The sequence below is a fragment of the Felis catus genome, chromosome A3 (genome assembly GCF_018350175.1).
Source record: "Felis catus isolate Fca126 chromosome A3, F.catus_Fca126_mat1.0, whole genome shotgun sequence".
Classification (NCBI taxonomy): domain Eukaryota; kingdom Metazoa; phylum Chordata; class Mammalia; order Carnivora; family Felidae; genus Felis; species Felis catus.
The window spans coordinates 76,049,493-76,074,146 of NC_058370.1; the positions used below are offsets into that span (position 1 = coordinate 76,049,493).

General features: G+C 36.2%; 1 long non-coding RNA gene across 2 annotated transcripts; it reads left to right on the plus strand.

Annotated features, from left to right (window-relative positions):
• Nucleotides 1-5,525: 5,525 nt before the first annotated feature.
• On the plus strand, nucleotides 5,526-23,325 carry LOC109498180. Of its 2 annotated transcripts, XR_006595587.1 has the most exons (5): nucleotides 5,526-5,656; nucleotides 13,764-13,893; nucleotides 21,012-21,127; nucleotides 22,542-22,640; nucleotides 23,123-23,325. It is a non-coding gene; the product is annotated as an uncharacterized LOC109498180 (long non-coding RNA). The 2 variants fall into 2 exon arrangements; XR_002154837.3 differs by lacking the exon at nucleotides 23,123-23,325 and having other exon boundaries at nucleotides 22,542-23,093.
• The last annotated feature ends 1,329 nt before the right edge of the window (nucleotides 23,326-24,654 follow it).

Sequence of the window (24,654 nt, forward strand, 5' to 3'; positions counted from 1 at the left end):
ATTACACAAAGGTGTGAATACCAGGAAGTAGGGATGATTGGGGCCCTGTTAAAGAATGACTTCCACAGCAATGATGATAATACAGTGAAAGGGCAAGGGGCGAAATATTTAGGAAATGGTAAGCATTCCAGGCTAGACACGTCATAGGAATAGAGAGTTCTGATATTGCTGAAGAGTCTGATTTTATGGAGCTACTAAAGAAATGTTGAAAATATTTATAAGAACACTACGATCAGGGCGACATTAAAAAAATTCAACTCATTGTATTAAGCACAATTTTGAGGTAGCAGTCTCCAAATAAAGGTATATAGTTAAGAAATTTACATCACAACCAAAACATTACATCCACTTGAAACAAGAATTATTCTGAACTGTAAAGCTATATTATATAACTTTTTATGCACCATATATATCTTGTCTATCTGTGACTAAATCTTAAGACAATGATAGGCTATGCCTTTGTATCCTCATTGTGTCTAACCCAATGTACCTAGTTAGGGCTGCATAAATATTTGTTTTTAAAAAAGGCAGGGAAAAGATCATGAGAAAGTAGTATTCTGGAAGGGAAAAGAGTTTTCAAGAAAGATGCGGCTGGTTTTCTCAAAATAACACCAAATATTTGAGTTGTAACTGAAAAGAGAAGCCTAGATATAAAAAGTGAGATATCTTTCCAAAAGCATTACCAATGGGGAGATAATGTAGAACCCAACACAGTGAATAGATACAGAGCAGAGAAATGGAAGAACTCAGGGTAGACTTTGTTTGCAGGGAGTTTGGTGGTTCTGGGAAAAAAGAAAGTATTATAGTAGCTAGGAAAAACTGTGGTTGAAGTAAGTGAATACAGGCACATTTTTTGGCTGAAAGGAAGCAGTTAGTGGAAACGGGAAGAATTTAAAGACTTGTGAGAGAAGAAAGAGTTTATGGTGTAAGTCTCAGAACAGACAGAAAAGAATGAGGTTTAAAAAAAATGCACAGATGGTGGCATTAATCGTGGAAAGACACAGGAACAACTCTTCCTCCAAGAGACAGGAGGAAAATGTGTGTGATGTGTGAGAAAACATTTTTAATTCACACAGTTCCATACCAAAGTCTCTGCTATCAAAATGATCGAAATGATTTTAAAGACCATGTTATATTCTGGTTTGTGAGTCACAAATAGAGATCATCTAAGGGTACAATTAGGTATATGCAAAGTAATATAAACTGAATCCACAACAGTATCTTTACTCTAATATTTTTTGTTTCATTTCATATACTTCTGCCTGATGGGACCTATGGAAAATCTATTCTCATAAAATAAACAAAGTACTCATAGAGTGTTATGTTACTATTAGGTCAAATGACTTTAAAAGAATGTTATTTTTCCCCACATCATCAAGAATTCTATTTAATGACTATCTGAGCTCCTATGATATGAAATGCATCAAGTTAGAAAATGAAGAGGAGACAAAGACAAGAACAAGGAGTCCTTGACTTTAAAGAACTCACAATAGAGGAAGGAAGGTAGCAAGTACACAAATTCCTCTGACGCGGAATAGACGGCACGGAACTATCAGTAACAAATTGATAGGGATTCCAAGGAAGCAAAGATGGTCTTCAGATATGGTCATCAGGAAGTCCTCATGAAAGAGACTACAATTTACATGGAACTGGCATCTTTCTAAGACTTTTAAGAAGAACCATGAAGAGAAAGAATGCTCTAGTGTCAGGCAGCGACATGGATGAAGACACAGAGGTGGAAGATTACAGAAACTATTCAGAGAAAATCAAGTATCCCAATTAGGCTCAAAAGTAGTGGCATGAGGGGGAGAGTTGGAGAAAAGCCTGGAACATCTGGGGCTGAAATAAATGGGGTTTTCATCAATGAGTCAATAGATGCAAATCTATGTTTTAAGAAGCTCAATCTAGTGGTGATATGCTTTAGAGTCAACAGAAAAAGGTAAGGAGAATTCAATTAAGAGCCTGTTGTGGTAATCCAGACAAGTAATGGGAACAGAAATGGAAACAATGTCTGAATGGAAACCCTCAGTAGGATGTGTGAGGCCTCGGAAGGTGAAATGAAAAGGATAAAGCAAAATGACTGGATGTGAGGGTGATGAGGGAGAGCCAGGAGTGACTCCAATAGTTTTCAGTTTCGTTGCCTATGCTGCCAAGAATTCTTAGAGTTTGGAAAATGGACAGCCTCCAAGAATCGCAATTTAAGGATAGTGCAGAGCACTGTGGAAGTCAATGCATACTTCAGAAGATTTACCGTTCGGACTGAAGGTTAGATAATGGCCTGAGTGAGAGGCTACAGTCGCATCATACCACAGGCACTGTAATGAGCAGTATGCTAGTGTGAGGAAATAAAGTTACTACACAGTAGGTACTGGTGGCAAAATGTGGTCAACTCCTGTAATAAAAAAAGGATATCTTGCCAGAACATTCCACATTTTCCTTCCTTAGCAAAATATTCCTCTAGCATCAATTATTAGCTCTTCAGGATCAAGCACCTTTATGGAAAATCCTAAAACATCCCTAGCTTGTTCCTAATCAGGGAGACCTGAGAACAGCATAAAGCCATAAAGAAACTTGAATTATAATAAGCACAAGCCAGTCAGCCAATCAGTGTAAGATATATTATTTATGTCCCCAGTAAAGGATGCAGCAAATAGATGCTCTGTCCTATCATTCTGCACTTTGAAGTACACAGACTCATTAAAATGAGACCCTAAGTTCTTTTTTTTTTATTTTACTCTATTTTTTCTTTTCCTTAAATCAGCAATCCACCGTATAGGCTCTTACTGATATTAGAGACATACGTCTCTTAATCCAATGGTATATGAATTATAGCAGTAAATGGCTTTGAAAGTGCCTCGAAAACAAAATATGGAAATTCCCACCTCACTCTCCCAAGAGAATAGGATGAGCAGTCATTATGTTTGTGAATTCAGAGAATGCTACCCCGTTGTTCAGAGACAGCAGGTATATAATTGTTTGTCTCTTTCTCTCTCTGAAGTAGTTTTTTTTTAATGCGAAACCTCAGACATACTCAAGGACAGCTTGCCAGATTGGTCAAGAACACTACTATATCTACATATTCACTAAGTCATAAATCTTCTATACTTTGGCTATGCATATATGACACATGACCCTCATTTCTCCCCTGTGGTAGCTTACTCAGAGACAATAGAGGTCTATGAAAGCACAGTGCTTCCTTCACAGGAAATATTTCACACATACCTCTGCACCTACCAACACATCAAGTAATTGAGATAGCCTGGAAAAGAGTGTAACATTAATTCTCTTAAATAGACTAATTTTGCTCAAATAAGCAAGAAAGTTACCTCACATATTTGCTATCTACACACAATAATGCTATCTACATGTTTCTAGACTTTGGTTATGTTTTATAAGAGCTAATAAACAATTCTCTGAATTCCTCTGGTATTTGGTTCAATCTGTCTATCAGACATTAATTAGTTCTACAGCAATCTCTCCTGGCTGTCCTGTGGAAAGGCAGCACAAGGGAAAAATCAGTCAGGATAACAAAAGAAATACTTGCCTCCATTCTGACCAGAAAAATTTGTCATTAATAGAAGGTTCAGCATTCAGATCCAAAGCTCATTTCACTTTCTCATGGGAAAAGAGACAACTATACCATGAACATTAGCCAAATTATCAGTAAATTGAGAGATGTTTATTTGGCAATTTTACCACTGATACTTATAAAACAAATAGGTATAGGCCTTTTGAGTTTGCTTGAGTTCACTGGAGAAAAATGACACTTTTAATAAATATACCAGGCAATTCAGTGACAAGGGACTTCCAAGCTATGGGTGCCGTTCACATTTTCTAAGAATGTAATCAGAAAAACAAAAGAAAAACTACTGCAGTGTTATTACTTCTAATGTTTCCCCATTTCACTTAATTACGTCTACTCAAAAAGGAGCTCTCATTTCCCATGTTTCATATATGTTTTAGCATTTCTTTTTCTCAGTCTTTTGGTGTATATTGAACTAATCAAGGTTCTCGGTTGCAAGTAAGTGAAGCCAGATTTGGCTAATACAAACAGAAAATAAATTCTTGGGAGGATCAGTAGGGCCTTCTGTAATTGATGGACCAACTGGAGAATTAGCTGAGAAAATATATAGGAACCATAGGAGGTGGGTGGATAGGTAGCAGAGAACACCACCAATGACACAGCACAGGGGTGGTATAGACTTGACTTCACTCTACTCCAGCACCATCGTCAGTCCCCCAAAAAACTCAGCATCTTTATATCATCATCTAGATTCAAAATCTCAGGCTGGAACATCCAATCAATGGCACTTCAGATATGTGTCTACACCTTCACTCTGTGAGAATGGAGAGACATTGGACCTACAGTGTCTTTACTGGGAAGTATGATTGTGCCTGACAAGACTCACACAAAAGAATAAGTAATTCAGCCCATTAAAGACAGAACTTCTCGTGTTGGGCAAGCAGAAAACATGGCAATGCCCATTATGCATGCTACAAGAATTGCACTCTAAAAATCACATAATTATATTGCTATGTAGTAAGCATATTGAATTGTTTTTAATTTGGAAAATGGGACAAAGGGAAATGGATTGAATGTTCCTTTTAGAAACTTCATTATCACATAGGGTATACATTGGTCAATATGTTTCTGTCCTGTGAGGCCTAGAAAGAGAAAGCACTTCCCTCAATCTTTTTTTAACTCTCTCTTCAAAAAGCCTTGATATATTTATTAATGAACGCCATTTTAACACTAAAAATAATGCAATATAAAGCTACTGTTATGGAGAAGTTACTTTTTTATAGTTTATTTATTTTGAGAGAAAGAGAGCACAAGCAGGGTAGGGGCAGGGGCGGGGGGAAGAGAGACAGAATCCCAAGCAGGCTCTGCACTGATAGTGAACTCACGAACCATGAGATCAGGATCTGAGCCAAAACCAAAAGTTGGATGCTTAACTGACTGAGCCACCGAGGCACCCCCAGAGAAGTTACTTTTATGCTAAGCACTGTTCTAAGTGTTTTATGTATACTAGGTCATTTACCTGTATTGATTCATTTTATTTAGTGGTGTTTCTAAAGGTTTCTGAAATCATTTTTGAGAAAATAAGCTCAGGTAAGGTTACTAAAAACCATATGTCTCCTCAAATGCTGGAATATTCTGGAACTACCCAAATATCCCATGCTACAATTGGTTCTTAAAAAATTACCATCATTTTCTGGGGAACTGAAGAGGGAGTGATTCTTATTTCATAAGGCATGTTTGTTACCCTAATTCAGATATGACTGTAATACCACTAAGATAGCATAATAAAAATCTAATTTTTCTAGACAAAGTATCCTTAGTAAAATTACAAACTGGTAATTTTTTATGTTTATTTATTTATTTTGAGAGACAGAGAGAGAGAGAGAGAGAGAGAGAGAGAGAGAGAGAGAGAATGTGAGCATGAGTGAGGGAGGGGCAGAGAGAGAGAAGGAGAGAGAGAATTCCAAGCATGTTCTGTGCTGTCAGTGCAGGGACTATGAGATCATGACCTGAGCTGAGATCAAGAGCGGGACACAACCAACTGAGCCATTCAAGTGCCCCTACAAATGCTAATTTTTATAATTATCATTACTGAATTTATGCTGAAAAATATCCAGGTTGGAAATGTTTGAGGTAAGGTATTTCAACAGACTAAAATTATAGAGAATTTTTTTAAAAATCACCATCATTATGTCAAACATATTCTACCATGGAGATAATCCAAATCACATATAGTCACATAGCATGGGTCACTGGTTGCCTACAATATCCATGATCTCCTTCTCATTCACCAAGAGGACTCCAGGAATCTACCCAGCTAGAAGAAAACATTCCCCAGCCTCACGATGAATTAAAGGTAGCAATCATGGGGTGGTGCTCTAGGAAAATTCTTTATGAAGAGCTGTATTTGGCCTTCCCCTAGCCCTTTTTCGTCCTTTTGGTCCTGCCCCCCTCATCTTCCAAAGCCTAGCCGAGAATACAGGTGCAATTACTAGACCTCTAATAGTCAAATTTGGGGCTCTAAGGTGATACTGAGGATTGAAGCCATGAGGTAGGATGGCAGAGCAGAAAAGACAGATATGGAATCCTTGAAGACAGAATAGAAACACTGTGTCCACCCTAGACTGCAACCTCTGCCCTTCTTTTTTATAAATTCAATCATGCCCGAGTCATGGTAATTTGAATTTTTTGTTATGACGCTGAACACAATCCTCCTTCTTTGAGTTTGATATTTTAGATGGATATATCATGTGGAACACATATGAAAAGTTCTAGTAATGGTGCCTTTATATTTGTCTAGCAGCTTACCATTGAAAATGTTTTCCACATACATCATCTCTTTTTTTTTCCCCTAAAGGAATTACAGATAAATGAGGTTAAATCATTTCAAACTGATGAAACACACAGTGAAAGCACTAGATACACTAGAACTAAGATGATCTGACATCTTTCCTTATCTTTCTATTACTTTCTTTCCTTTAATTATAGCTGCACTTATACGGGTTAATTTACTTTTATTTTTATTCTTATATGTAGAAAAAGGACATTTTAACCTAGATGTTTAGTTTCTTATTATTGTTGGAAATTAGCTCATAAAAGGTTTTCTGAACTCCATAAGTTTCAATTCCAATTCAACGTTTCTAATTTAATGTAAAATATTCACTTTTTTTTTTTCTCTTTAGATTCCCTTCACCCATTTCTCCACCCTCATCCCCCACCTCTGTTCTCCTACTCCAATCTGTTCTCTGTGTCTAAGAGCTTAGTGGGTCTTTTGTTCTGTTTGGTTTTGGTTTTTGGTTTGTTTGGGGGTTTTTTGGTCCCACATATAAGATAAATCATACAGTGCTTTTCTTTCTCTTTCTGACTTATTTCTTTTAGCATAATGCCATGTTGGCACAAATAGCAAGATTTCACTTATTTTCATGGCTGAATAATATTCCATTGAATATATATATATATATATATATATATATATATATATATATATACACACACATATATATATACACATATGTATATATATATATACACACACACATATATCACAATCTTTTATCCATTCATCAATTGATATTTAAGTTGTTTCCATATCTTAGCTATTAAAACTCTAATAACCTGAGAAGTGGTAATATCAGGTGAAATTATCCTCATTTTATAGATGGTAAAACAATTTCATATGTTAAGTGACTTGCTCAGGACTATAGAGGTTAAGTAGAGTATCTTTAATGTGAACTCGGGTCTTTAAACTCCTATTCCATCTCTTTCTACTATGTACTACTTTATCTAAGAAAGTTTTGCTTTTCCAGATAATACACCATTTCTGAAAATATTCAGCCAGGTATTCAACCTAGAACATGTAAATGCATTTGCTTATTCTTCATATTAACAACTTCAATTCAGTGAGAAAGCATTCCATTCACAACTCAATAGCTATAGGCCAACAGAAACACAACAGTCTGAAGGTGATTTACTGGTGATTTTGGAAGACCCCAGGAACATTATTTTAGAAAAATCTCAGCTATCTGACTCAAAGACCCAGAATAAGTGAGCCAAAGATATACAATGTGGGTGGCAGGAATTATTAAATGAAGAGGAAAGTCTCATAGGTCTATGACTTGAGGATGTACAGTCAAATAATGATTTTTAAATTAGCTGAATATTAAATAATGGTGGGATTTCAGTATAAACGTTTTATATAACTAATCGCATAACCTAAGTCTACTGTTTTCTTCACATTAAAAAAAAAAACCTGTAACAAACACTCTGAAGCATAAACTGTAAGTTTTACAAGTGTCAGTTGATCATGTTTTCATCTGTCCATTAGTAGTAGGCAAATGTCACCACTATCTGTATTACATGAAAAAGGCAAAGAATGTGCCCCAGATTCCGGATTCCAACTAAAAAGACAAAAAATAGAACCAGTGACTGAATTAGCTCACCACTTTTTTTCTGCACAAGTAAAAATAGTTTTAGAAATGAGGAATCATACAAAACAGAGGGAAGTATACCCACCAAAAAATCTAATATAGTAGACCAATAAGAAGTTGGACTTTGGGACACCTGGGTGGCTCAGTCGGCTAAGTGTCTGACAATGGCTCAGGTCATGATCACAGTTGGTGAGTTCAAGCTCCACATCAGGCTCTCTGCTGTTAGCACAGAGCCTGCTTCAGATCCTCTGTCCCCCTCTCTTTCTGTCCCTCCCCCACCCTCTCTCTCTTTCTCTCTCTCTCTCTCAAAAATAAATAAACATTAAAAAAAAGTAGTTGGACCTTGATGTAAGGAAGACCTAAGATAGAGTCTTGACTTTGCTACCAGTTGGCTCTTTGGCCTTAAACAATCATGCACACTCTCTTTCCTCACCTATCAAATGATAAAGATAAGAGTGCCTCAAAAATCTGTTGTGAGGAGTCAAGGAGATCACATCGTTGCCGGGTGCCTGGGAAGTAGAATAAGTACTCAAAAATGGATCATCATTAATATTTTTTAGATAGATCATAATTAGAATTTTCTTTTCTGATATCCCAAAGTCTTCTCATATGTCTCTTAGGTCAAAAAGGGCATGGTTTACTTAAAAAATATCTCCAAATAGCATTGCCATTATCAACTTATTTGTGTATGTATGTGTATGAGTGCATGCACAAGTGTGCCCAAAACATCATGATCGAAAGCGATGAGAGATTTCTTTCTTCCTTCTTTCTTTTTCTTTTCTTTTCTTTTCTTTTCTTTTCTTTTCTTTTCTTTTCTTTTCTTTTTCTTTTTCTTTCTTTCTTTTGGGGGGGGGAGGTCGGGGGACTGTATCACTTTAGACCAAATGATAGGCCAAAATAGACTATTTTTTTCTTCAGTGTACATATGTACAGAATGTACACAGTATTTGAGGCAAGATGAGGTAATACTAAGATGGGGTTTCTTTCCTGAAACTTATCCTGTTGAACAATCACCTCTTGAAGTACAGAAGGGGTGACTTAGTACAATAAGCTATCTTAAAGAATTCCAAAATTCTTCAAGTTCTGAATACTAAGGAGAAATCCTTCATTTAATATTTATCTTGATTTCAACAAGGCTAGAAAACATAAAATTTGGGTAAGACAAATACAATAAGTACTCTCCCATTCTTTGGTCCACCTCACCAGACAAATATTGAAAGTGGGTATGGACTGACGACAGAGAGTACATGAAGGTGAATAATGGCACATAAAATGCCTTTTGATTTTCACCAAGGTTGTGATGTTGCTTCTGGGAGTCCTCAATTATCTGATGGATACAATATATATCCTGTCAAACTTCAATCTCCTAGTGCACAAACTACTTCCTGGATCTCATCTGAATTTACCACCGGAAATTCCCACTCCTTAATACCTCCCGAAATGGTTCCTTTGCAATAAAGATGGATGCAGCTGCGTCCCAGAAGCACCTTTGCATAGAATGACTCTATTTTGCCTGTTAACATTTTAACCACGGGCTCTAAAGCACTAGTATTTAAATGAGAACTAAATCAAAAATTAAAAACTCATTAATTTACAATACTCTCTTGCTGAGTATCAGGCAGTTTAGACAAAACAGAAGTCTACCTATGAGGAAAAAGTTGACTACAAAAATTAATATTGCAAACAGGAATCCAGGAAAAATACATATTTAAGAAAATAATTGCTATCCACGCCTTCGGAAGGATAGGCTAATTACAAATATCTTTATATGTATATATGATCATTTTAAGAATTTTTAAATGATATGAATAGCCTAGGTTGATGTTAACACATATTCTCAAAAATACTAAAACTGCATGTCTTTTAAATATTATATAATGAAGACTGTCTTTTCCCCAAGCTAATCTGAATTAAGTTTTTTATGATTTTTAAAAAGAAAAAGGTAAAAAAATATGTTTTATGATAACTGATCAAATATTAGATTTTATATACCTGAAATATTTTTTGTATTCTATGAAAAATATGCATATAAATACATATATACACACACAACACACATATGCATATACATATTTAAGTATACATATACAGGTGCAGAGGCACACATATACGCATACATATGCTGCTTATTCCATTCATTGGATGAATTGAAAAATATATCACTGTAACAGAATCATTTGAGGAACTGAATGCAAATATCGAATAATATTTTACTGGCAAAATCAAGCAGACAAAAGCTTCATCTAGAATAAATATATAATGTGGCCAACAAAACTGTAGAAAAATGTTGGCAGGCATCTGTAAAATATGTGCAGATAAGGTAAGTCCACCCATCCTTTCAGAGAAATACAGAGACGGACCAAATGCACAATATGAAAACAAAGTCCTGGAATCCAGAACTCCATTTGAGGAGGAGGAAAGGTTCACAAATCCCAGAGACCCTTTTACATAAATTTTGATGTTTTCCTTTTGTGTACAGTATTGATGAGTGTGTCGTATGCTCATTGAGAAACCAGCCCTCGGTAATTGTCAGGGATCTTCATTCTTAGTGCAGACTCCACTGGAAATTAATTGCTTCGGTGCAATCTGAACCACATCATAAATGTCATGTAGAAGTTGCAGGGAGTGAGGAGGCAGTGACAGCTCAATCCTCACTGTTTCATTTAAAGGTGGGTAAAACACACTGCGACAGAAGTGCTCTTCATCAATAATTTAGTCCGCAGTGTAAAGCCAAGCCGTGCCAAAGATGCCAGGGGAGCCGCTGCCTCCCTGGTTTTAATGACACCAGCAGGGAGGGGTTGAGGGGCCAGCTCAAATCAACATTCACTGCACATCTGGGCATGTCGGCAGATGAAGATATCAAGGACTGAGCTGACAGGACAAAGGGTTGAAAAAAGAAGTGTAACCTAGAAAACCTTTACTTTGAATTCTTTGTATAAATTCAAGGGAGATGACAGTTCCTAAGGTCATCTTATATAATAAAACTTCAGTGATCTACATAGAAAATTTTAACCCTTTCCATCATGTAATCAAAGAAAATGAAAGTTTAGTTTCTAACGTTCATTTTACAACTCTAAAATATTCCTATTTGTTCCCCCCAAAAGACTTCTGCAATGAATGAAATGTTAACAGGGATTTTCTGATGGCATCTCATGAACCCCAATTATAGCTCCTCAAAAGCCCCACTATGGTTGGGGGGGGGGAGGTCAGTCCAACTCTTAACCTAGAAGAGTTTAATATCTTGGCTATTTCACAATGTTTGCCAGAAACTCAAAATTTAGTTAGGAAGCTCCCATTGTAATGTAAAAGAAATAATGTAAAATGGCACAATCACCCGTTCCGTATTGTACCTACTTTAAAAACAGATAAAGGAGGGAGGAATGTATGTTTCACTACCCAAAGAGTGCTGTTTCTGGGATTCTAATGCAAAAGTTTGGATGGGGCTTCAAAAATGGGAATTATTTGAATTATATGAGTAGCAATCTTGTCCTAATCCTTTGAGGACACCATGCATCCCCAGACTGTGGTCTTCTTAGAACTCCAGAGGCCAAATTCAATTATCTCATCCTATGTTTTGTATATTTGGAGGACATCACAGCCTCACTAGGCTGATTGGATTATCACACTAAGATTCAGTCTTCACTGAGGGAAATTTACTGAGTTTCCATTTTCATCCTAATGGTTTTTCACCACTAAAACGGAAGTTAGTAACAGGGTTAATGCTAATCAAAATTAAGAGTTTAAATTATTTCACTATAGAAATAAAGAATAAAAGACAATCAGTATGTGTAATTTATAAAGAAAAAACATGAGGCAAACACAAAATGAATTTCAAATTTAATACTCTGATAACATTTGGCCCCTTTTAGGTGATTAGTATTTAGGTGATTATTATCCAAAATATAGAATGTGTGAGAAAGCCACACTAGTTTCAAACTGTGAGTTCATGGGGAGGCATATGATAAGAACCTAATAAATCCAAATTTCAAAAATTTCTAAGCATGATCAGTCCATCTCAAAGCCATTGTAGGATAAAAAAAAAAGTGTGTAATACAATGTAAAACACATTTTGAAAATGCCTTTTATGAATTGGTGCTGATATTCATGACACATCATATTTAAACCATTACTGCAGATCTTGTCACAGTTTGTCTTGCTTTTCTAAATGTCTGGTATGTAGAGTAGGTTATGGTTCTTGCCATTAATCTGCTAATTTCCTCAATAAACTCAAAAAGAATGTCAACAATCCAAAACAGGGACAGGTAGGCAATCCTATAGGATGTAGATTTGACAGAATGACACACCCAACCCAACCCAACCCAATGCCCAAGACAGGTTTTTCTAGTGGAGGGAAATCCCATGTGACCTGTGAAGAGTCCCACCAGAAAGAAAAGTGTCTGCGATACCAAATCCACACCTAATATACACAAGAAAGAATCTGTAAAATAGCTTGGTCTGTAATTGTCGAAGTAGAAACTTTGTGTGAGCACATGCCAAATTTCCCATTTCATGGCTGATAAAATACACACAATTAATCAATAAAAATCACACTTACCAGCCAAAAACTTTGTCCCACCACTTCGGCTTTTCTCAATGTACTACTATAGTTAAGAAAGAATTGCTTAATTCCATTAAACACACACACACACACACACACACACACACACACACACACACACACACACACTCTCATTCATCAAGAAAATACATGAGGGATAAGACTATTGTATTAGAAAGAACTGAGATGGGGGCACCCGCCAGGCTCGGTCCATAGACCGTGGGACTCTTTATCTCAGGGTTGTGAGTTCGAGCCCCACGTTGGGTGCTGAGATAATTTTTTTAAAAGACAGAAAGTATTAAGTTGAACCATATGAAATTGCTGATGCTTGGCTCTTTTCTACTTACAAAAATGTACCTTCATATGCCTCACCCTAATAATTCTCCACTTTTTAGCAGCTGATCTAAATAAGAACTCTGATGATAATGTAAATATTTGTTAAAATCATCTGTTCAATAATGCTTTAACAAATTTTAAAGCCCTAATATGTACCAAGCACTTTCTTTGGTCTTAGATTAAAAAACAAAAAAAAAAAAACAAAAACAAAAAAAAAAACACTAGTAATAAAAATCCTTGCTTCTTCAGGAGAAATTGAGAGAAATTAGGAAATATGTGAGTTTAATGCTAAGACAATGGAAGTTCTGTTAAATAACAACTAAAAATGAGCAAACTGCACCTTTGAAATTATCTCAGTTTACAGAAAATAAAATTTGGGTGACAATAATTTTTCTATTTTTCTACTTTTAGTGTCCATAAAAGCAATATCATGAAGCCAACACATAGAAAACTACCACAACTTGCTGGTGGCAAGAAAGACCTAGGGAAAAGATATTTCATGTAGGCGATAGGAATGAAAAATAGAATGGCAGGTGTCACAAATATCAAATTAGTGTCCACTTTATGAACAGAAGCTGCTCAACTCTCTCTCCATATTCACATGTATGAGTCCCTTGAACTCCAGATGGAAATGGATGTTATAATTATCACCGGACTGTTGTAATCTTAAATGGGAATGGAAGATAATCATGCTGGAGTGTCAGATCCGAAGGATGGCTGCTTTTAAAAAGCCCATTAAACAATATTATCCAATTTAAATGGTAGCATTATCAGAAGGGCTTTGATAATGTAGCTACCAATTGTGCTCTCTTGATTTGTAACTTTCTTTGAGGGCGTGGGGGAACATGAGCTGTTTAAAGCACCTTTTAACAAAGCTCCTAATTTCTTTCTGACTTTGAATATTCTCTTTTCACTGCAGAGCTGAAGGAAACCTGTAGCTCTGATTAGAATGAACTTAGATTATACAGAAGGCCTGCCCTACAATTATACATGTGCCGACATTAAAACTCAGAGAAGCAGCAGCCCATGGTACAAGGACTAAGTGGAAGGTAAGAGAACATCCATTCGAAACTACAGAAAAAAGCAGAAAGAGTAGGGCCTTTTTGAGAGTCAGATAAAATATCTCAGAGGAGCAGATTTCTAATAGATATTCACCAGAGAAAAGTCACAACCATTCTGACATACTTAGTTATTTTAAGAAACCTTGGGATCTGTGTATGTCCATATATATTATACAAATGTTCACCCAAAATATGTGACTGCACATTACTGACGGTAGCAGGTATTTTTAAATTAAATCTTGTCATTAGAGCATGACGAACCATATCAGTACCTCTTCTCAAACACCAGTAAAGGCACTTGTTTTTTGTTTTGGGGGTTTTTGTTTTTGTTTTTGTTTCTTTGCCTCTACTTGCTAGTGTTGGTGGGATATGTGAGTGGTAGGACCCTAGGAAGAGGAACTCTTAGTTTAATAGGAGTAACTAATAGAAATCACTAATTTAAGTTAATAATTTTATGATTTAATATGGGTGTCTCAAAGGGACAAATAAGGATTTTTAAAAGGAGTCTTTTCCAATATGTAGATTTTTAAAGCCAGTTATTGGAACACTCTAATAACCATCTAGGCAATAATGGATGAAGCAAACAACCCCGTTCTAAGAAGTCAATTCTTTCTTCATTTAAACCCAACCTCCCTGTAGAATCACAAGACTCAAAATTAAATTTTTTAAATGGTTATTTGTCTTTGAGAGAGACATAGAGTGTGAGCAGGGGAGGGTCAGAGAGAGAGGGAGACACAGAATCTGAAGCAGACTCCAGGCTCTGAGCTGTCAGAACAGAACCCAATGCAGGGCTCTGACTCCCTGATCACAAGATCATGACCTGAGCCGAAGTCCGACGCTTAACCGACTGAGCCACTCAGGCGGCCCACAAGACTCAAAGTGGAGAAAAGACTTGCCCGCCAGACTTGTTAGTGATGAGAGGTAATGCTGTCTGGTCCTACTAACTGGCATCTATTCCACACACCAGTAGATTTAATTTGCCATAAAGTTAAACATCTCCTACAAGATGGAACCATTTGCCTGGACATTCATTCCTTGCCATCTTCCCCATAGTGTGAAATGGCAATAAATATTCAAGACCATAAGGAGGTGGGGACAGATTGGGAAAAGGGCTCCTTCTTAGGAAGGAAATGAAAAGATATAATTAAAACAGGGTAAATATCTGAAGTCTCAGCTACCTTGACCAGTCTGTGAGATCTGGGAGAAAATATGCTTTCAAGATCTTGCAAAAAGGTCAGAGGAGGGTATTTTGAGGGTAAGGGGGTGGAGGGTCCTTGAGAGGAGCCAGGGAAGAAACATTCTAAATAGGCTTTTTTTAAAATTCACTTGGGTTTGCACAATATGTTTCTTGAAAGAGTTTGAAGCCCAATATATAAAAAGCTGACTATTTATATATTTGATTCCTTAAAAGCAATTAGGAATACAAAGCAGATGGTCCAGCATTGTAGATTTCCCTTTTCATATTGCTTAAACACTAGAGATCAATAAGTCTAATATAAACAGATGATTTCCATAGCAGGGTTTATAATTAGCTGGCACTGAATGTGTCCAAACTCTAAAATAATTAGCAGAAGCATGTGGCACACCATTAAAACCTTGTGGCTTGTCTGCATTTACATTTATAATTATTAAAGTTAATTATGATGCTTGTGGTGTGGTTCCAAGCTCCTTTACAACTTAGATTAAATATTTTTTTTAATCCCATAACTTCCTTTCTAACCTTCCTCGAGCCTCTAGAAAACAGTGAAATCAGACCAAATTAGGAATGTATACCTGCCATTTTTTCGCTCCAAAGAATAAATTCTGACTTTATCATAAAAGATACGGTCTTCTTAAAGACTTGGCAGCTTTCTCAACTGATACCAATATTTCGATCTTGAATTTTAATTTGTTCATAATCATGGGGATAGGCAGAATAACAATGCTTACAAGTTGATAGAGTGAAAGCTGTCATTTTGAGAGCTAAATGAGGGGCAAGTCGGTGCCAATATAGTCTCCTCAATTTATTACATAGTAATAGAGAATTTAAAATAACATACTTACATGATGTTCTTGATTCAAGGTCTAAAGTTACTCTCAAAAAAAAAACCCAATAATGTTACCCTCAATTATTTTAGAGTACAGGAAACATTTCACAGAGTGGGAGCAAGCAGCCCATTTTTATTTTTAAAGCTCCTATCTCCTAAAAACAGCATTTAATAAAGGCTTCTCCTGTATTTGGAGCTCTGGGTACAACAAAAACTATGACACAGACACTGCTTTCTCAGCCAGACCTCATTCTCACCACCAGTCATGATGACCACAAGAGTAGATTTCTTTAAAATTTGCACCAACAAATATGATGACATTTCTGTGGGTCTTATACTCAGGTGTCACTTACTGTCACTGCAACAACTGGCCACAGTTCTTAATATAAATCTCATTAAATCTGAAGATTTCCAACCTCCAGCCAAGAATACCTTGCAAGCATTTTTACTCTGTACTATATGCAATACACCAGGTCAAACTTAAAGACATAGTCCCTAACATATTTCCAAGACAGTAAATCAGAAAACAAATATTAAATACCTTATATCCCATATTGGCTCACAGATACTTCTGCCATTATATTCAAGTTATCTATACTCAATAAATATAAAATGTGTACTTTCTTTATAAAAGAACCCATTGACTTACACAGTTTAAAGTGATTTGTCTAGTGTTTTTCATTTGCTAGAATTTAACATAAATTGCATACTCAGTTAGTATCCTACCAAAAAAAAAAACCCAGAAAAACAAACAAACAAAAAACTCTATCCTCTGCTATTTCACTCTTCAGATAATTTCTATTAGATTTTTACATGAATTTAAATATAGTATTTTTGTCCACTTACAAATTGTAAAACACATCTCTATAAAGTATCTAACTACCTGCCTCACTTCTTCCTCACAAGAGAGGGAAATTTTTTAATAGAAATGGTCACGTTTTTCATCATGAAGAAAAATCCTTTGTTTCATCACTTCTCATGATGCATCATTTAGAAGTAAAAAAAATTAAAATATACTTTATTCAAAGTATTTTAATATTAGAATGAAAGAAAATCATGTTAATTTCACTGCTAGTGAAATGTGTAGATAAAAAGACTATAATTTTAATGTAGCATATAAAAAGGTAAGGATGTAATATTAGCAGAGTGATTTTAAAATTACATATTATTTTAATAAAAGTGTTAAATAACTATGTCCAATGAAATTTTATGGTCATTACTGGCTAAGAGAGGAACAGAAGATGAAAAAAAGAATAGAATGAGATGGATCAAAGTGAGGAAAATCTCAAGACTGGAAGGAAAAAGAAAAGACACAGGAAAAGGAGTACATAGAAGAAGTCAAGAAGAAAATTAAGACTGTGGAATCTATATAATGGAAATAAATATCTGTCTACTGGAAAAGGTCATGAATATTCTCCCAGCCCAGTCTCATATCTCCAAGATCTACCCCCAGTTCTCCAAGATCCAATGTGAAACAATTTTCCCCCAGAGAAAACTTAATTCATACAATGCCCCTGGTTTCACTACAGTAGAAGAAATGTATTTAAGTACTACTGTCTTAATTATCATGTGCTATGTTATAGTCATATGTGTGTGTTTATATGTGTATATTTGACATATATATGATCTATGCTTCTTGAAATTTTTTCTGAGGATACTTGCATCAAACTGGTAGTCTTACATTATTTTTCCTGAAAAAGTTAATTCACATCACTATCTTTCTTTACTGAGATAACCCAGAGACGTTAACAAAAGCAAAGTTTTTAAAGTCTCGTCTTATTAAGAGAAGGAAAACTGTTTACATGAAATCTTGTGATAATAACACCACATTAATTTGCATTCTCTATAATAATCCAATGCCATCATTCATACAATTTAATTGCAAAAACATGAATTATGCCAGTCTTGATCTTATACTTTCTGGCTGCCTAATGTGTTTAGAGAAGTTTGTTAGATGTTGGAGTCACACAGATTAACCTCAAATGACTCACAGTCCAATTGCTGACATGAAGATGTCATGAGCAACAATCCAAGAGAAGGCCTACCTTGTGAAAAATGCATGGTACAAACCACACTTAATAGATATTCAGGAAAGAAAATCAGTCACCCAGGTAGTCTTCACTAAAATAATAAAACTTAAAGTACATTTTTTTGGAAGGATAAGACTTCAAAAAGCTCTAAGATATTAGGATAGGATATTCCAAGCCAAACAAAGAGGAGGTGTGTGTGTGGGGGGGGGGGGGGGTGTTATGGCACAGAATTTATTCAGTGAAGAAAGAAATAGGCCAATTTGGAGAAATAAGTAGATGTCACCTTGTATGAGGTTGCTAAGGAGTTCGTATTCCCACGTCAGATGATAGAAAACTTTGCAATTTTTGTGTGTATTTACAGGGCTTGCTTGGATTCTTTTTCCTCACTATGTGCATTATCTTAAAAAATCAGCACAAATTCCTATGCCATTTTGCCCACGTCAATATATTCTTGGCCTATAGAGAATAAAACTGAGGTCCTATCCCCCTGGCAGCTCAAGTATTTCCATTTATCAAATCTCCAATAAAAAAAAAAAAAACAAAAATACCTAGTCCTTTCTCAAAAAACCCACATTCTTCTCCCAGACTAGTTAAGTCTACTTCATGTCCATCACAGATTTTCTGGCCCACTCTTAGGTTTCCTCTGGCTCAGGCCAGACCAAGAGATGTCTGGAATGTGACAAGGTAGTATGAGCCTGCCAGCTCTATTCTGTTAGCAAATTTATTTTCTTCTCTTAGACGGATGATAAAAATGTCACGGTGTGATGCTTTAGCAGGCCCAGGAGCTCCCACCTACAGCTGTGGGGCTCGAATGGGACCTGAAGCCAAGAATGCCATAAGGAACACAGACAGTGCCTCTACCATCATGCTTCTCCGGCATTGCTCATTCTCCTGCTAAATGATGCAATGGGACCCCCTCAGGGATTCTGAGTCTGATCATGTTTTTCTTGCTATTTTTTTACTTCCATCTTCCCTTCACTAAAGCAGCCCAAACTACTGAATTTTTCATGAAACAGATAATATCGTTGTACACAAGATAATGGCATTCAAATACATCCATCTGCTTGTTAGCTCTGACTACATTGATTGCAATTTTACTGAAAGAATATTTACAAAAAATGGTTTTTTTCCCTCCTTTTGTGGTATTAAAAATGCACATTTTCATAAGGGAACTATAGAGGGACCCGTATACATACATAAGCTAAGAGGGGAAAATGAACTGAGAAATTAAGCAGCAGTCCCTGGGGCTCATCCAAGAACAACAGTTTACTTTTTCTCAAAGATGAATTTGAAATCCAGATGAGTTTTATGACTCAATGATTTTGTTTTTCCATCAGCTAAAGAACGGATGGTGGAAAACTGATTTTCACTGCTATGATAGGCAGGGCCCGGGCGGTTCCTCCAAAGGTTGGAAAATAGAGTCCTGTCACTCACCATAGCTGGATGGCAGTGGCCGGGTGGAGGAGGATGAGAGAACAATAATCTTCCTCTGGCTTCTTTCAATCTCCATGGAGGGACAGGAAAGATGAAGAGGGAATCAGAGTAGAAGAGAGAAAAAGAGGAGGCAAAGGAAGTGTGTCCTTCCAATCTGCCTTTGTGGCCTAGAATTTGGCCTCTGATCCTAAAATGGATAATCATCAATCTGATCCACAGAAGGAGAGTTCACTAAATTTTTTCACATCTCATCTCAAAGACAGTCTGTTTTATAAAATGTTATTCAATAATTCCTAAACGCCCTCTACCTCTGTCTTCTTATTTATAAATGATGCACTTATGTATTTACTTTGCTATTTTAATTGCCATTCTCCATCTTTAGAAGTCAAATGGAAAATTAATTCCGTGTGTTGGTATATTATGTCATAAGATGTTGTTTTTCCTGCACTTTTTCTTTGTCCTATTCAACCACAGTCATATCATATAAACTGGTTTGGATTCTTATTTGAATAATTGCTAAGACATTTTCTAACTGGCATGAGATTTTTAATTGAATGTTCAATTAATTCAATTACCCCTAGCTTCCCTAAATTCTAGACAATTATCCCTAGCATCTTTAAATTCTAGACAAAGATTTTTTTAATCCAGTATACAAATGAAACAGCAAGTTTATTTCAGTCCATACTGTCCTCAATCCTCTAAACCAAAAGGAATGACACCTTGCACTTAACCCAAACATTTTCCAACCAAAAAGCTCTTATCATTCTTTAATACTTACAAGATTTGTAGGTAGAAGCTTCCTTTAAACTTTCAAGAAATGTTTTAAACAGTCAGCAATTCTTCCATTAAGAAGTAATTTTAATGAAAAACCTTAAGAAGAACTGTTACAATAAACACAATGACACACATGCATAGGCATACATACTTGTCTTTTGAATGATATCCACATTGGACAAGGGTGGGTAGATATGGTAATAGACTTCATGAGTACATTTTATACAGTGTTATTTTCATGTACCATGGGGTAAACCCAGATTTTTCGGAGCCTAGGCTGGTTTCTTCTATGTGCCCTATACCATATCTAGAAACTTGCATGAACCTAACAAACAATTAAAAATGAGCGGGGGGCGCCTGGGTGGCTCGGTTGGTTGGGTGTCCGACTTTGGCTCAGGTCATGATCTATGGCTTGTGAGTTCAAGCCCCGCGTTGGGCTCTGTGCTGACAGCTCAGAGCCCGGAGCCTGCTTCAGATTCTGTGTCTCCCTTTCTGTCTCTGACCCTCCCCTGCTCATGCTCTGTCTCTCTCTGTCTCAAAAATAAATAAACATTTTTTAACAAATTTTTTTAATTAAGTAAAATGTACGGTCCTCCTTTATTATTTTTGGTATGTATTTTGGGTCATTGTTGAATCAGAATCTGCTGTGATCATGAATTCCTTTCCTTTTTAAAACATATTTTATCATTTGTGAGACAGTGAAGTAAACAAATTACGCCAATGCTTGATGTTCTTGAAAATGATAAACGGTTTTGTGTGTTCTTCTGTATTTTCAAAACAAGTTGAAATTCTATTTAGAAATTACTCATTGGTCTGAGGTACCTCTTCTTTTTTTTTTAAGCTTAATATAATATAATATAATGGAAACCATATGGTGCATGGGCAGGCAGCCCCTTGCCGTGGATACTACGTTGTTCTCACCACATTAATGTACACACTGAAGACCAACCAAGGGAGGTAAGTCTTTCTGATATTGTTTCAAAGTTTCCCATTAAATAAGTTTGGCTCTTGATGTTGGATCTAGTTGAAATAACTACCACCTTTCCGTGCCAATGCTTTAGCCATGATATGTCTTTGCATGATAAGTTATACTTATTTCTAACAACTAACTAAACTGTCACAATCTCTAAATCAGAGAACAAAGACACTGAAATAGCAATAAAATGACATTACTTACTTTAAATATCAATGAGAAGTAAGGTAATAAAGCTGCATAAGCACACCTTATCCAAACATTCTTCCAAAGGTTAAATCCCTACAAACCAAATAACCAGGAAAGAAGGTAGCTTGGATGACTGTCCATCTTGGTCTCATCATATGGGATGAGAGAAAAGGCCACATCTTTTGTACTTTCTTTTTCTTTCTTTCTTTCTTTCTTTCTTTCTTTCTTTCTTTCTTTCTTTCTTTCTTTCTTTCTTTCTTTCTTTTGAGATCGGGGGAGGGGCAGAGGGAGAGGGAAAGAGATCATCTTAAGCAAGCTCTATGCCTGACATGGAGCCCTGCATGGGTCATGACCTGAACTGAAATCAAGAGCTGGACACTTAACTGACTGAGCCTCCCAGGTGCCCCATTTTGTATTATCTTAATAAACTCTGAAGTCCATTGTAGAAAATCAATAAATATTAGCAAAAAAAATCTGATGCTAAGACACTGGATTCCCCTTGTACACTATAGTACATAAAGCATTCTCCAGTATTTTCACTTACACCAGTATAATGAGAACTGTGTATTAGAGTCTGGATTAGGGATATAAATTTTAGATCTCCAATACGGATGTATCATCTCCCACAACTGTTCTTATAATTCTTTCCTACCTGGGCAGGATAACCAATTCACTATATCCTCTAACTGCTCCTCTTAGGACAAATATCTAGGTCAGTCCACTTCCTGTCTCTATCCATGTAAATCTGTCTCAACTCAACGACTTTCCCTAATAAAGCATTCACTACTTTTATATAAGTGCAAAACCACTAGATCCAGATCCTTTTAGAACATGTGGGACAATTGTTTATATGTCCTGAAAGTTCCATAATACAAAAAAAAAAAAAAGATAATAATTACTTAGTGTCCTCTTCTAACACACCTGTTAGGAATATGGAGAGGAAGAATATATAGTTCCTACTCTCAGGGAACTTATAACTTAAAATAATAAACAAGAACAAGTAACTGTATAATATAAATTAAACAGACACTCCAATACAATATGCAACTATATACCAATGTTATAGAGTTCAGAGGAAGAAGTTATTTTGGGCAGGAATAGTTAGGGAAAGCTGTATTCTTTGAGTACAGCTAGGAACAATTCTAACTGATAGAAAGGTAAGAAAGAAAGAACCGGGGAACCACACAGACCAACTTCCTTTTGTTACAGATGACGACACCAAGAATCAGAGCAGTGATGTGACCTTCCAAGTTAACAACAGAGAGAAGTGATAGAAAGGCAATGAGAATTCAAATTATAACTACCAAGGTAGTATTTTTTTTCTCTACCAGATGAGACCACATTTTCTCCAATTCCATAAACCTACCTCATTCAAGAAGGGCAGACAATGGGCTCATAAAATCAATAAACTACAGTCTTTGGTGGGAGGTGACAAACTTTTTCTGTGTGGGGCCAGGTAGTAATATTTTAGGCTTTGTGGACCATGTGGTCTCTGTAACAGTTACTCAGTTCCGCCTTGTAGTATGAAAGAAGCCATAGACAATATGTATGTAAACAAATAGCTGAGTTCCAATAAAACTTTATTTTCCGAAAAACAAAAAAGGAGGCAAACTGGATTTGGTCCACAAGCTATAGCTGTCCAGGTGTCTATAACTATATGAAATTAAAAAAAAAAAAGACATATATTCAAGTTAAATCAAATCCAGTCACAGTTATATGGTTAGAAAATATGCATTTGAACCCAGGTATGTCAGTTCAGGGGCTCTTAACTACTCTTTTTTTTTTCTTAGAAACTAGGGCACTGTCTACCTGTCCTCTCAAGATTTTTCTGTTCACAATAGCTTTCAGAATTAGAGATAAGTTAATTACCATTCTGCCACAAAATGGAGACAATTTTTGGGTCATAACCCAGATTATTCAGTGGGTAATACCTGGGTAAGTATTAAATTGGTAAATCAGGAATTAAGCTGATAAAATAAAAATCTGCAGAAGAGTTAAATTCTGAACCTAATTTGTGTGCCTTATATAATACTTGTAGTGTTTGCTTATCTTTCATAACTCTCCAATTCAGATTAATTTTAAGAATTATTTCGGCCCTACAGACTCCGGAAACTTTGGAAACACATCTCCTTGGCAGTCAGAAACCCACTCAGAAGCTTTCATTTCCTTAAGGGAATGTACTGTTCTGCCTTCAATCGTCAGAAAGGTTGCTAGAAGCATCATATATTAATGACACTTTGCTGAATTTCAGAAATAGATTTACATTATATAAAACTTAAGAGTGTTGGAAAGGAAAAGGAGCAATATAATACCCTCCTGCAGAGCTTAACTCCATAACTTCTATCTCCCAACCTCTCTGGTAAGTCAAGATTCTTCTCTACTTGGGCACTGCCAGTCCCAGAAAGAGGTGCTTAGGGAGCCGAACCAATTCAAGCATTCTGCTACATGGCGAGGAGTTCTTACTTTGAGATTTGAAGCAAAAAAGATTATTTGAGGGTCATTCAGCTTAAATGAACCTGTGACCAAATTTGTTATGCAGTTAAAGTTCTGCAATTAATCACACATATATCTCCTACCACAAAGCAAATTACACAAACTTGAATTTCTTTATCCTACAACCCTTTCTACTGAAAACTTTGCAATATTTTGATAGACTAGGAGAGATTCAATGTATGGAAAAGTCCACTGTGTCTAGCTACTACTGGTCCATTATCATTTTCTTGGCCTCCTCATTTCCTTCATTAGTTCTAACGGTTGAACTAGTTAGAATCACTTAGAATAGAGGTTTATCAAAATTGTTGCCCAAGGGGCTAAGGGTACAGAGTTCCAAGGCCAAAACTCGAGTGGGTGAACTCCAGGTATCTAGCAAGCAAATTCTCTCCAAGTGCTTAGATAGCCCTGAGAGTAAAATCCAGGGAAGCTAAGGAAACTAGGGGATTCAGAACTGCAAGATACAAAACCCAGGAAGGAACAAAGCAAGGACACATGTCTCCAACTGCTTTGAAATGGCTGCTGGGGTGAGAGTATATCAAACAGTTGTGAAGGACATGTTCTATATACATTACACAGCAGTTCTCTTCAAAAGAAATTAAATAATTTTCTAAGGTCCTCTGCAATTTATGCCTTTTAGGAAATTAAATGGGGATGTATGTTTTTTCACCAGGTACTTTTTGAGATGGAATGCAGCCAGGCTACAAAAATTTTGTTATCTTCAACACTATTTTTTAAAAACAAAAATCAAGAGAAAAAATAATTTGGATGCTGGCTCTGTCTAAAATGTTCTAACAAATGGGGCTCCCGGGTGGCTCAGTCGGTTAACGGC